The sequence below is a fragment of the Bison bison genome, unplaced genomic scaffold, assembly GCF_000754665.1.
Source record: "Bison bison bison isolate TAMUID 2011002044 unplaced genomic scaffold, Bison_UMD1.0 scf7180017864389, whole genome shotgun sequence".
In the NCBI taxonomy this organism is placed as follows: Eukaryota; Metazoa; Chordata; class Mammalia; order Artiodactyla; family Bovidae; genus Bison; species Bison bison.
The window spans coordinates 3,014,847-3,027,140 of NW_011494961.1; the positions used below are offsets into that span (position 1 = coordinate 3,014,847).

Sequence of the window (12,294 nt, forward strand, 5' to 3'; positions counted from 1 at the left end):
TTTCCTTACTCTCAGCCCGCTGTGAAGTGCGTTCAGAGTTTTAAAATGAGATCAGAACTTATAAACTCCCATCTACCAACCAGAGATCTCCAGAAGTGTTCCTTTCTAAATGGATTTTGGCTTTTGAGCTCGCTTAGATTTTGTTTCCGGTGTCAGAATTCCTAGTCACCGTCACTGGTAAGAGAAATAGACCAAAATTTTTCTGGACTCTTGGTTTATTGGTAAATCTAGGATTGAATAATCAAAGCCACAGGTAAGCACAGAGAGAAGAAGGGCAAAGAAACTTATGGAAGGCAGTGTAAAATCTGGTCAGTGTACATGGGACTCTGGGTCTTTGATAGGTAATTTTCTCTTACAAGATCATTAGGGAAGGCAATATGTAATCACCAAGACAGTTCTCAAAAAGGGGAGAAAATACAGTGGAAAATGCTCAGTATGAGTTAAAATTCATCCGAAGTCTTCCACTGTCCCTCACATGTCTGGGGATTTTCTGATTAACTCTAAGAAAGATAAGATTATTTGGATGCTTAATAAAGTGTTTTTAATATTATTGTTACTTTGCTAAATAGCTAAATCTCCTACTCAGGGCGTTCACTCATTCATATTTTTACTCTATCCTATCCGAATATAGGTTACTATAACTAGTTTGCTGGTCCAAATTCAGCCTGTGGAATGGAGATAAACTAGGAGACCCAGAGGTTTAGCTAGTGGACAGAGGTAGAAGAAAAGCCTTAGAGGTTTCAGTGAATGAGTCTTGTGATTTCAGTTTCAGGGTAGACTTGCTTCAGTGAAGTTTTTCTTGGAATTGGTTCCTGTAAGAGTAGCCAGTATCCATTGGAAAAATAAAGACTATTTTGTAGGAATCTCTGTCTTGCAGAGACTTTTGCTTACTACCCGATTTCCACTGCTTAGCAAACTGTCAGAAGTTAGCATCACTGCCAGAAAAAAAAAAAAAAAAAAATCCAATCATTTCCTGTCTTGAGAGTGAGAGTAAAGAAGACTCACTGTACTTAAGAGTCATTCTAAAGGTTAACTGTGGCATCAGAAAGTCAGGGGCATTTGGTATTTATAAAGTAGCGGACTGTTGGCTAGAAAATAACAAGTCCATTTGATGGCCTGAGGGTCAAGTTCTTTATATCTAATCCCAAACATCCTTATATTTGGTATTTGAAATAAATTTGTCGTAAATGCTTCACTGAAACTCTTCGACTAAATTTATAGAATTTGGATTTATTCAGATAGCTAAGAGTAATTGAAAAACATATACCTAAATGGTGTTAATTTATCTTTCACAATAGAACATTTAAGACTTTTTTTTTCATCAAAAAACATCTAGTTCCTAAAGCATTATCTTGCACTGATAAAATATCTAGGTTTTTATCTTTCAATCTTGATGTTTAATTAATGACAGGAAGCAGAAGTCAAGGTGGAAATAAATTCTCATTTTTCTTTGTTGTCAAAGGTTGACTTTCCTGTCTTTTCAATGCAAACACCTCAGGAAAAGATTGATTCTCCTTGTTAAATTTTTCTGTTCAGTGTAACAAGTTGTGTAACTGTTTTATAGAAAAAAAGTTCAAATTACTACTGTGATTTGACTTAAATTTCTGTTTGAATTAAACAGTTGAAGACGTTTACACTTTCAGTTCTCCTTTTAGACAAATTGCTGGAACCTTCCTTAAATGAACACAGATGTAAGAAAGAAAGTGGTTATAGAAGCCTGGTTCTGGGTCTAATATTCATAATGCAAGCCCAGAAAATATGATCATTTGTCCTCTACATGGGTACTTTTCTATTATTTCTGGATCCTCTAAAGTTAATAGAAAACCTAAATTAACGAATTACATTAAGGGAAAGAACAGGTTATGTGGAATATGATAAAATTCAAAGACTGTCACATTTATGAAGGAAGAGTTGAAGTGATTGAAGCTGGAGCTACTTTTGATACTATTAACAAAACAATCCTGCCTTTATATTCTGCTGGAGTCAAAATGTAAAAATCTATTCCCTTATACTGTACATAGCTATGATAAATTCCAATTTCTTTAACAATTTACATCCTATCAGTCTGGCAATATTGAACATAAGCCAGCCTGTCAATAAGCATTCACTGTGTACAGATGCCTATATTGGAACTGTGAGGAGCAAAGAAGTAAGCCCTAATCTCTGGACCGTGACTCTCAATTTTGTGCAAAAAGAATCAGCCCAACTGCTAGTAGCTGAAGTATAGTCTTCCAGCTTCAGTGGTCTGGGGTTGAGCCCAGAAATTAATAGTAATTTAACAAACGTATCCAGTTATTCTAATAATGATACTAATATAAACTGAGTGTTAATATTAAACACTGGCATCTACTGAGCAGTTCCTGTGTTCCGAGATAATGCATTTTTATCTCATTGAATCTTTCCAACAGTTCTATGAGGTGGTTGTTACTGTTATCCCTACTTTGAGTAGATGTGGCAGTCGATTCCAGGAGAGAGAGTAATGCAGACATTCTGTGTACTGGGCTTTGAGAAACAACACTGTAAGTGTTCAAAGTTAGACTGGAGATAGAAAGGTTGATTGAGAAAGCAGCTGCCTACATTTGATTTATTTCAGGGTAATTTTCCCACCTTTAAAAAAAATAGTTTTTCAAATAAAGACATATAGCAATGACATCATTTCTTCTTAAAGAGAATATAATGAAGGCCTCAGAAGAATTATAAATTTTGCAAAATTTAGATGTGTTTCATGCAGACTTTAGAGTTGAAAAAACTGGCAATCTGAGCTGAATATATATCTTTGGCAATACTTTTTTGTTCTGACTATTTTGTTATTCATTTTTTCCCACTTGAAATACCATGATGATCATTTAACAAATGTAAAGATAAACCAAATAATGTGTATTTGTAATACGATATTTGATTTGATAAATTAATAAAAAAAACAAACAAACAACCCCTGCAACTCGCCAAGGGTAATCACGACCCAGCTTCTAACACTTTATTTTGCCTGATTTTGAACTTCATATAAATAGAATGGTAGAAAAGGTATTTTTTAATGTCTGGCTTCTTTCTATTAACATTTTGTTGTAAAATTCACCCATATTGTCGGCTGGAGTTATAATCCACTTATTCTTATCAGTGAATAGTGTTCTTTTATATAAATATACTATATTTATTCTTCCATTCTGTTGAATGACATGTGGGTTTTTTTGGTGTTGGGCCATTATTAATAGTGCTGCCATAAACATACTTGCATATATTTTTGGTGAATATATTTGTATGTGTCTAGGGTATCTATCAAAAAGCAGGATTACTGGATAATTGGAATATATATATATACACACATATATATACACACACACACAGTTTTTGTAGATACTTCCTAGCACTTACCTAAAGTGGCTCAGCCACCATATATTCTCATTAGCGATGGAAAGTTTGCTTCACATTATCGCTAACACTGGTTGGTATCTCTTTCATTTTAGTCATTTTGGTTATTATGCACTGGTATACCATTATGGTTTGGTTTGTATTTCCCTGGTGACTGAAGAAATTGAGCATATTTCATATTTTTATGGACTGCATATTTACTTGTATCTGATTTTTTGCCTGAGTTTTCATTAGGTGATTGCTTTTCCTTATTGATTTGTGGTAGTTATTTTTATATTCTATTCCTTTGTCAGATATTTGAATTGCAAATGACCTCTCCCATTCTGTGACTTGTTTTTTTCACTTTCTTAATGTTTTTTGATGAACAGAGGGTTTTAAATTTATTATAGGCTTATTTATAATCTTTTTCTTGATGTCCTATTTAAGGTATCTTTGACTAAATCAAGATCATTACAATGGTCTTTTAAAACATTTTTATAGTCTTCTTTTTGTTTCCATCTATAATTCATCTGGAATTAATTTCTAATGTGGTATAAATCAGGATTCAAACCAACTGTTTTCCATATGTAAACTCACTTAATCCACACTATTTATTAGAAATATACTTTCTCCACTTTACCACAGTGTCATCTTTTTCATAAACCAGAAAAGGTATGTGTTTGAGTCTGTTTCTGGACTCTATTCTACACCGTTCAGTTCAGTTCAGGTCAGTCGCTCAGTCAAGTCCGATTCTTTGCGACCCCATGAATCACAGCACACCAGGCCTCCCTGTCCATCACCAACTCCCGGAATTCACTCAGACTCACGTCCATCGAGTCAGTGATGCCATCCAGCCATCTCATCCTCTGTCTCCTTCTCCTCCTGCCCCCAATCTCTCCCAGCATCAGAGACTTTTCCAATGAGTCAACTCTTCGCATGAGGTGGCCAAAGTACTGGAGTTTCAGCTTTAGCATCAGTCCTTCCAAGGAAATCCCAGGGCTGATCTCCTTCAGAATGGACTGGTTGGATCTCCTTGCAGTCCAAGGGACTCTCAAGAGTCTTCTCCAACACCACAGTTCAAAAGCATCTATACCGTTAACGCTGTCCATTCTTCTGCCAATCCTACATTCCCTTAACTATTGTAGCTCTATAATAAATATTGATATTTGTAATGTAAGTCCTTTTACTTGCTCTTCTTCCAAATTGCCTAAGCTATTCTTTACTAGTTCATTCATTTTCATATGAAAGAAGGGAGGGTATAGATGTACAGATTCAAAGAAGTTGAAGGATTTGGTTTTGGAGAATATGAGGTAGTTCTCTTCTGATTATTCTCCTTTCTAAGTGAAATAATAAATGAGTTCATTAGATGAGAATGAGAATCTTAAGGTTGAAAGACAGATAGAAAATATTCTAGGAGAGTGAGAAAGTGAATTAAGTAGAGAAGTGCTGTAAAAATACTGGGGCCGCGATGAGAACCCATTTGAGATCTGCGGCCATAAATTTAAACAGAGACCAGTCCTCGCTTGTTTTTCTTGCACCATGTTCAGGTGTGTGAGTGCCGAAGAAGCTCTGTTGAAGGGGTGGATTTCACTAGATTTGGAGCTTTGCCAAGTGAATAGAGTAGGTCTTTAGACTCTAAACTTGGCAAAGGAAAGAGGAAGACTATAAGCAGTTTATATTCTTTTAAAAAGTGCCAGGGTCAATGGATTGTCTGTCTAGGGTTGAAGTGAGGACATTACAGTCAACTTGGAAAACTGGAAAGGTAGATAATGATGGTTGAAGAAATGCATGCTGAAGCAAAATTCTATAAGTAGTGCAGTTTTTAGAAATGATAGGAGAATCGTGAGATGGAGGATAAAGCTTTAGAAGTGAAGGCAAGGTGTGAGACAGACATGGAGTTGATGGATCACTTGGGTGGATATTTGAACCATTAAGAACAATGGGAGAAATTGTATTAAAGAGCACAGTAAGCTAGTTGCTGGAATCTGACTGGAAGCAGAGAGAGGGCAGGGCCTGGAATTGGAGGACTCTAATAGGAAAGATTGTTGTTGTTTAGTTCTCTTAAGTTGTATCTGACTCTTTGTGACCCCATGGACTGTAGCTCCTCGGAATCCTCTGTCCATGGAATCCTCCAGGCAAGAATACTGCAGTGGGTCGCCATTTCCTTCTCCAGGGGGATCAAACCCACATCTCCTGCATTGGCTGGCAGATTCTTTACCACTGAGCCATCGGGGAAGCCCATAATAGGAAAGATAATGAGCCTCTGATCTGTTGCCTGACTTTTCAAAAAAGTTGAGCCTTTAAAAAGAAATAGGAGCCAAACCATGTAGAAGTGCCACTAGGAAAATACCCAATCCCTGCTTCGGAATGCTTGATAATTGGCTATGGGTAGAAGAATCGTCTTAAGTTGAGAGGATAACCAGCAGTCAGCCAGAGCAACAAGATGGAAGGAATGTCCAGGAAACAGATGAGGTCATAGAGGATTTTGCTGATGACAGATTTTTAGTAACAGAAGGCTCTTTGGAAAGAAGGAGTTAAGAGGGGAGAAGGATTTAATCAGAGCAGAGAATATACAGTGATATATATAGAGAGAGATTAGACTCTGAGTGAAAGATACATTGTAAAGATTGGAGAAAGACTGCAGTTCTTGTGAAGATTGAAATAAAAGAAGCTGAAAAGCATGGTGAGAATTTTTCCAGATGATCTCTTAGGAAATATGTGCAAGTTGTAATTACAGCTTCTTTCTAGAGATTGACTGAGCGGGGCCTCCTCCCTATCCATAGCCAGCTACTGCAGCCACACTGTACAGTCAGGCACACAGTCAGATCTGGGGGTTTTGTCCAGAAAGACAAGATCTGTGTTGGCTTTTTGCAGTGGGCTGTAGCAGCAAGAGAATGTGTCTTCCAGTAGTTTAGAAACTATTGGTTTCAGATATGAAATTGTCAGCTAACAATTACCCCAGTAATGAAAACCTTGAAAGAGTAATTGAACTCTTTTGATATCAACCAGAGTCTTGGCCTTCTCCAGTCAATAGAAATTGACTAAAGGCCAGATAAGAAATTCATGCAAGGCTTTACTGGGGCTCCTGTGCTGTCTGCAGGAGGGAGCAAAATAAGTAACAAGATCCATTGCTCCTCCCCCAAGGAGAGGGGGCAGGCTTATTCCTTATATGGATTGAAGGTAGGGGTGTGTCCAGGGGGGGGGTCAGACTGGAGGAGTGGCTTAGATGGTTTGCCCACCCCTTTGTGGTATTGAGTGCAGGGTGCATGCACAGTACCCTGTTTTTGCTCCTGGCTCTTCAGAAATGGCAGTTTTGGTAGGCGGGGTGGCGGGGGAGGGTTGTCTTTTTGTATCTTTTTGTGCAGAATTTGTCCCAGGGGCACAGGCACACAGTTATTTTTAGTCCTATATTGTTTCTTTATATTTTGTAGCTTGAAGAGAGGTGTGTCCAGGTACAAACATTACAGCCCTGAAGCAAAGAGTCCCAGGACCCAGCCTGGGAGAAAGATTCAAGAAAGCAAAGGTTTCTTGATCGTTCCATTTCACAGACATGTGATACATACACACAATATCCACCCCCCACACACACTTAGATTGTAAACATCAAGGATCATGCATGCTTCTTCCATCCATTTCTTTTCTCCAAGACCTAGTTTTAAATAGTGTTATACACCCTAAAAGTACACAATAAATACCAGTTACTAAGAGTTCACTTATTGCATTCATAAATATTTAAATAATACGTAAACATTTAGAAAAATGTTTGTAGTTGGAGAAGTTTGGAAGGAACACTTTGGCTTTGGAACATGAATGTTAATAGCAAATGGCCTGCGTGACTTTAAAAACCTCACATATCCATTTCAAAAAGAATGGCTCAATAGATGACACCATTCAACAAATAGCTGTTTCTTCCTGTTTTACCATATGGATTTTCCTGGCAGTAGAATCAGAGTCAAGTAAGCTATCTTGCACACCCTTCTGATCAAAGACCCTACTTATAAATGAGTCTTTTTAAAAAGACACCCTTTGAAATGAATTCCTATTCAGGTGAATCTGATGAGTTTCCTGAATGGCTGTCCTGTAAGGTGTAAATTTATCCAGGTGCTGAAGTTCAGATCATTTTGTTTCATCCTTATGACCTCTCCCAGAGATCAAAGACAAGGGAGGAACCAAAAGGCTTGGAACTCCTGCTTCTAGTAGGAGCTCAGCATGGAAACTTTATTTCAAAGTTTCGTTTCGTTTGGACTTTTTACTATAGCAATATTATGGAATTCATTTTTATGTAGTCTTTTTCTGTATTTTACTTTGATATAATTAGAGTGTGTAGCAATGTTCTTTTCTCATTCCAGATATTAAATATTCCCAAGAGTGTAACTTCACTGAGACATTCATTTCCCTGTGTGCTTTATTACAAAAAAGACTTTTTGTCCCTCCTGGTTCTCCTCCTCCCTCTCCCTAATTCACCCACCACATTTGCTTTACTGGGACATGACTCATTATATCACCAGCCTCAGCAAACTAGGGTCTCTAGTTCCCAATGACTACCGCAGAATGGGGAAGGAAAGTGATTTTTACTGAGGGCTTCCTTGTGCCGGTTGCTTTTCAAACATCCTGTCATTTGACCTTCACATCACCCTGAGGGTAAAATATTTTTATAATTTTGACAAATATTTATCAAATATTTAACAAATACCCTCATTTTATAGGTATCTGAATGTTTTAGAGAAATTATATAAGTTTTTGGTGTTCACACAGCATCTAAGCAGCAGAACATGTATTGGAATCTAAACTCGTGTGGCTTCAACGACATCCTTGCTGTTTTCATCACCCCATTCCTTCTGCCATGAAATTTGTAAATACCTTAGTCCAGTCTTCGAAAACAATTTTAGCCTTATCTTTCTTTATCTTTAAACTCTGTACTCAAGCGAAAAGAATGATTCACTGTTTCTCGAGCATGTCTCATACGTGACTTTCTCCCTCCTTTTGCACAGACTGTTTCCACTCCTTGGAATTCACATCCTATCTCACTTGGCCCTAATGCCAGTCGCTCATTAAGACTCGGCTAAAATACCACCTTTCCTATACAGGTTTCCATGATTCCTTAGCCAGAAATATTTATTCCAGTGATGACCTTACATAATTCTTTCTGTTACTGTCTTATTAGGCACGATTTTCCACCTCGTTCACACGCTGGTCCCCTGAGTGGCAAGGCTGATTTATTACCTCCATAAATTTCACAGCAGCCAACCCAGTGCTTTGTACGAACAGGCATGAAGAATGAATGAATGAAAAGATGAATAAACAATTATGTATTTCCCTCTGGCAGACCATGTGACACAGCAGAAACAACAGAATATAGTGAGGAAATCTGATTTACAGTTCTGATTTAGGAAAGTCCAGACTATGACCTTGAATGAGTAATTTAATCTTTTGGAGACTCTATGATTTTATCTATATAATAGGAGTAATGACAATCTCAAAGGTTGTAGCACTTAACTGAGATAACATATGAGGAAAATAATTGGAAAACTTTCAAGTATTATATAATTTTTAAGTAAAAATTCCTCTATATTTAGAACTATATCTCCTTAATGTTTAACTGAGATAACATATGAGGAAAATAATTGGAAAACTCTCAAGTATTATATAATTTTTAAGTAAAAATTCCTCTATATTTAGAACTATATCTCCTTAATGTTTAATCACTGACTTTAAAAGAACTGACTACTTGTTCTTTTGAAAAGCTGTGTGTGTACTCATATCTCTTTTCCAATTTCAATCTATAAGTATAAAAATTTACAAGTAAATCCTTTATATTTCAATTTTAATCTATTTTATCCATCACAGTTTTTCATATGGTATTTTTAGTTCTGAAATGTCCAAGAAGGTGATTAGGGCTCTATTTCTCTTTTAAGTTTCTGCACTTGCAGGTCGTATGTGTTGCTGTTGGTTGTCACGCTTGGCGTGTTGCTCTCATCATGCTTGGCAGAATCTGTTGGAACCCTGCTAAGCCTGTGACAAGCAAAAGCCAGATGTATGTTTAAACAGTAACATTAAGAGTACCACACTAAATGAGAATTAAAAGTTGGGTAGTGGAAAGGCCAGTGATTAATTATTTCAAATTCCTTCAATCAACAGTAATTTAAAAACATTTTATTGAATATAATTCTGTAACTTATTTATGTTTGCATGCTAGCTTAGCTTAACCCAGGGATGACCACTCAGTAGGTGTGCAATAAAGAGTTTTGAATTAAGATTTTGTTCTAGGCTTCGTGGTGACTGGATTTCTTGTGCTTTATGATCACTATTTCATTACCTCTTAAATGATTATACTGCCTGCACCATTTGAATCCACAGTGCACACTAAGACCTGAGTGAAATCTCTGTCAAAATCACACAGTCAAAATTATGCCACTCGCTGCATAAAATCTTTTAGAAGCTGCCATTACCTGTAGACTAAAGCCCAATTCCTAACTATTTCATATCAGGACCTTCAAAATCTGGCCTCTGACAAGATTCTGGTACAGTCTCCTAACACTTTCCCCTTTATACCCTCTTTGGATTATCACTGCCAGGATACCAAAGCTATTCCCCTTAAAGCCCTGTTCCCTTCTAAGCAGAATTCGCTTTTCTAGAATGTTCTTCATTGTCTCCTGGAAAAATACAATTGCATCCTTCCCGACCATCTACGTCCCCCATCTCCCCTCCATCACTTCTTTGATCATTTACACCTTTATACACAGGTACACGTTTTTTGGCCTATATAAGATGCAGCGGTCAGTACACAAGTGATAAAATTCTTAGAATTCAAAGGCATGTTGCACACACCTTTTTCCAACAAAGAACATTGTTGATCATTTTAAAGTAATGAATGGGGACTCTTCTCTCCACTGACCAGATCATGTCTCTATCATATGGTGAGTATCAGTCTACCAAGTACCTGGGCTTGGCGGAGAGAAAAGCCAGAAAATGATTATTAAGTCATTGTCCTCTTGCTGAGGAGTACATTGATTGCTTTCTCAATACTTGGTTGTTCTCCAACTTGTTGGAGGAGGAAAGGAAGTAGCCCTGGATGAGAAAAAGGCTGGGGAAATGGACAAGATCCTGTGAGAGTACTGGACTGTTCCATGCACAGTGTCCAGACAAACTGGATAAGCATAATTTGGCAACATTCAGTGTCTGAGAAGGTCCAAGTGAGTAAGTGGGCATAGAAGCAGATGTCTGAGTGACAGCCAGTATTTGATTAAATTAAATTCATGATCACAGATCCAAAATAGGCACACAAGAATGCCCAGTGATCCTTTACTCACTGGGTACTTTTCTGTTCAGTGTGTCCAATTCTTCAGAACTTTCAAGATTTCAAGTATGTGTCCAGTTCTTCAGAATTGTATCCTCTAGTTTGTGTCCAATTCTTCAAGATTTCTCATCTCAAGCTGCCAATATCCCCTCATCAGCTCACTGCTTTACTTCAAAATTCCATTGAGAGAAAAGAAGCAATAGGGAATTATCTCTTTCATATTGCTATGCTATGCTATGCTAAGTCACTTCATTCGTGTCCGACTCTTTGTGACCCCAGAGATGGCAGCACACCAGGCTCCCCCATCCCTGGGATTCTCCAGGCAAGAACACTGGAGTGGGTTGCCATTTCCTTCTCCAATGCATGAAAGTGAAAAGAGAAAGTGAAGTCGCTCAGTCGTGTGTGACTCCTAGCGACCCCATGGACTGCAGCCCACCAGGCTCCTCCATCCATGGGATTTTCCAGGCAAGTGTACTGGAGTGGGGTGCCATTCTTTCATATTACCAGTACAAAATTTCCGAACCCAGTGGCAGCAGTAGCCACGTTGTCTGCTTTCCTTCCTCCAGTAGGCATTGAAGTACTTGCATCTGTCAGACACACACCTCCCAGAGCTCCTTGCCTCCTTAGACACTTGATTCTTAGATTTTACGCTTTTTCTCTTTTATTGTTAAATGTTTTAATCTCCACAAAATCATTTTCATCTGCATGTGAATGAATTTTAGTTCCTTGCATCCACAAACAAAAACATGAAAAAAAGTTAATTGACCCAATTTCTCTGCTCTCCCACCTAGCAAAAATTCATGAGTTATCTATACTTGGGAACTCCATTCTAAATTATTAATTCATACTACATTAATCTATAGTTAAATCTGTCAATCTACATTTATCAATAATTATCAATCGATATTATACTATAGTTATAAATATATTGCAATATTATAATTATCAATGTTTATTACAATTGTGATAATATAATCTAATACTATAATGTTAATTGTATTAATGTATGCCATAATAATGTATACTATAATGTTAATGTATACTATAGGTGATCAAAATTTTAAGATTTTCAATCTGTAATTAGAAATTTACAGAAAGATTATGCCATAATCTTGGATCTGAAAAACTCAAGAAGTTTTTAATTGCTTTATTAGACTTAATAATTATCTTTGAGATTGAATTTCATGAGGTTAAAGACCATGTTATATCTTTTGAACACATCAAGTTCTTACAGAAGATAAAGCCATAATAAATATATAATAAATTTATGTGAACTGAGTAATTCATATTCATCAATTAAAGTTTAATTTAGATTTTTTGAACACTCTTAAAAGTATCAGTTCAAATACCTAAAATCAGTTTTTTACTTTGAGTCTTGTTTGGGTGTCTTTATAATGCTATAAAATTAATATAACTATACATTTTTATAGCTAAATGATTTAGTTGAAGATAAAATCTTAGACGTAGAGATGTGACATTTATTTGGAACTTAAGTATTATTTGGCATATATATATTTTATATGTGTATATTAATGTATAATACAATTTTCTAAATTATATGAGGGCATCAGAGGGCAGACACACTGAAACCATACTCACAGAAAACTAGTCAATCTAATCACACTAGGACTACAGCCTTGTCTAACTCA

At 36.7% G+C, this 12,294-nt stretch overlaps 2 protein-coding genes across 2 annotated transcripts in view; both read left to right on the forward strand.

Annotated features, from left to right (window-relative positions):
• Positions 1-12,294, forward strand: part of LOC105002055 — a 93,252-nt gene that overhangs the window by 3,050 nt on the left and 77,908 nt on the right. The gene's annotated exons all lie outside the window — the stretch shown is intronic.
• ARSJ (arylsulfatase family, member J) overlaps positions 1-12,294 on the forward strand; it is an 85,390-nt gene that overhangs the window by 1,580 nt on the left and 71,516 nt on the right. The gene's annotated exons all lie outside the window — the stretch shown is intronic.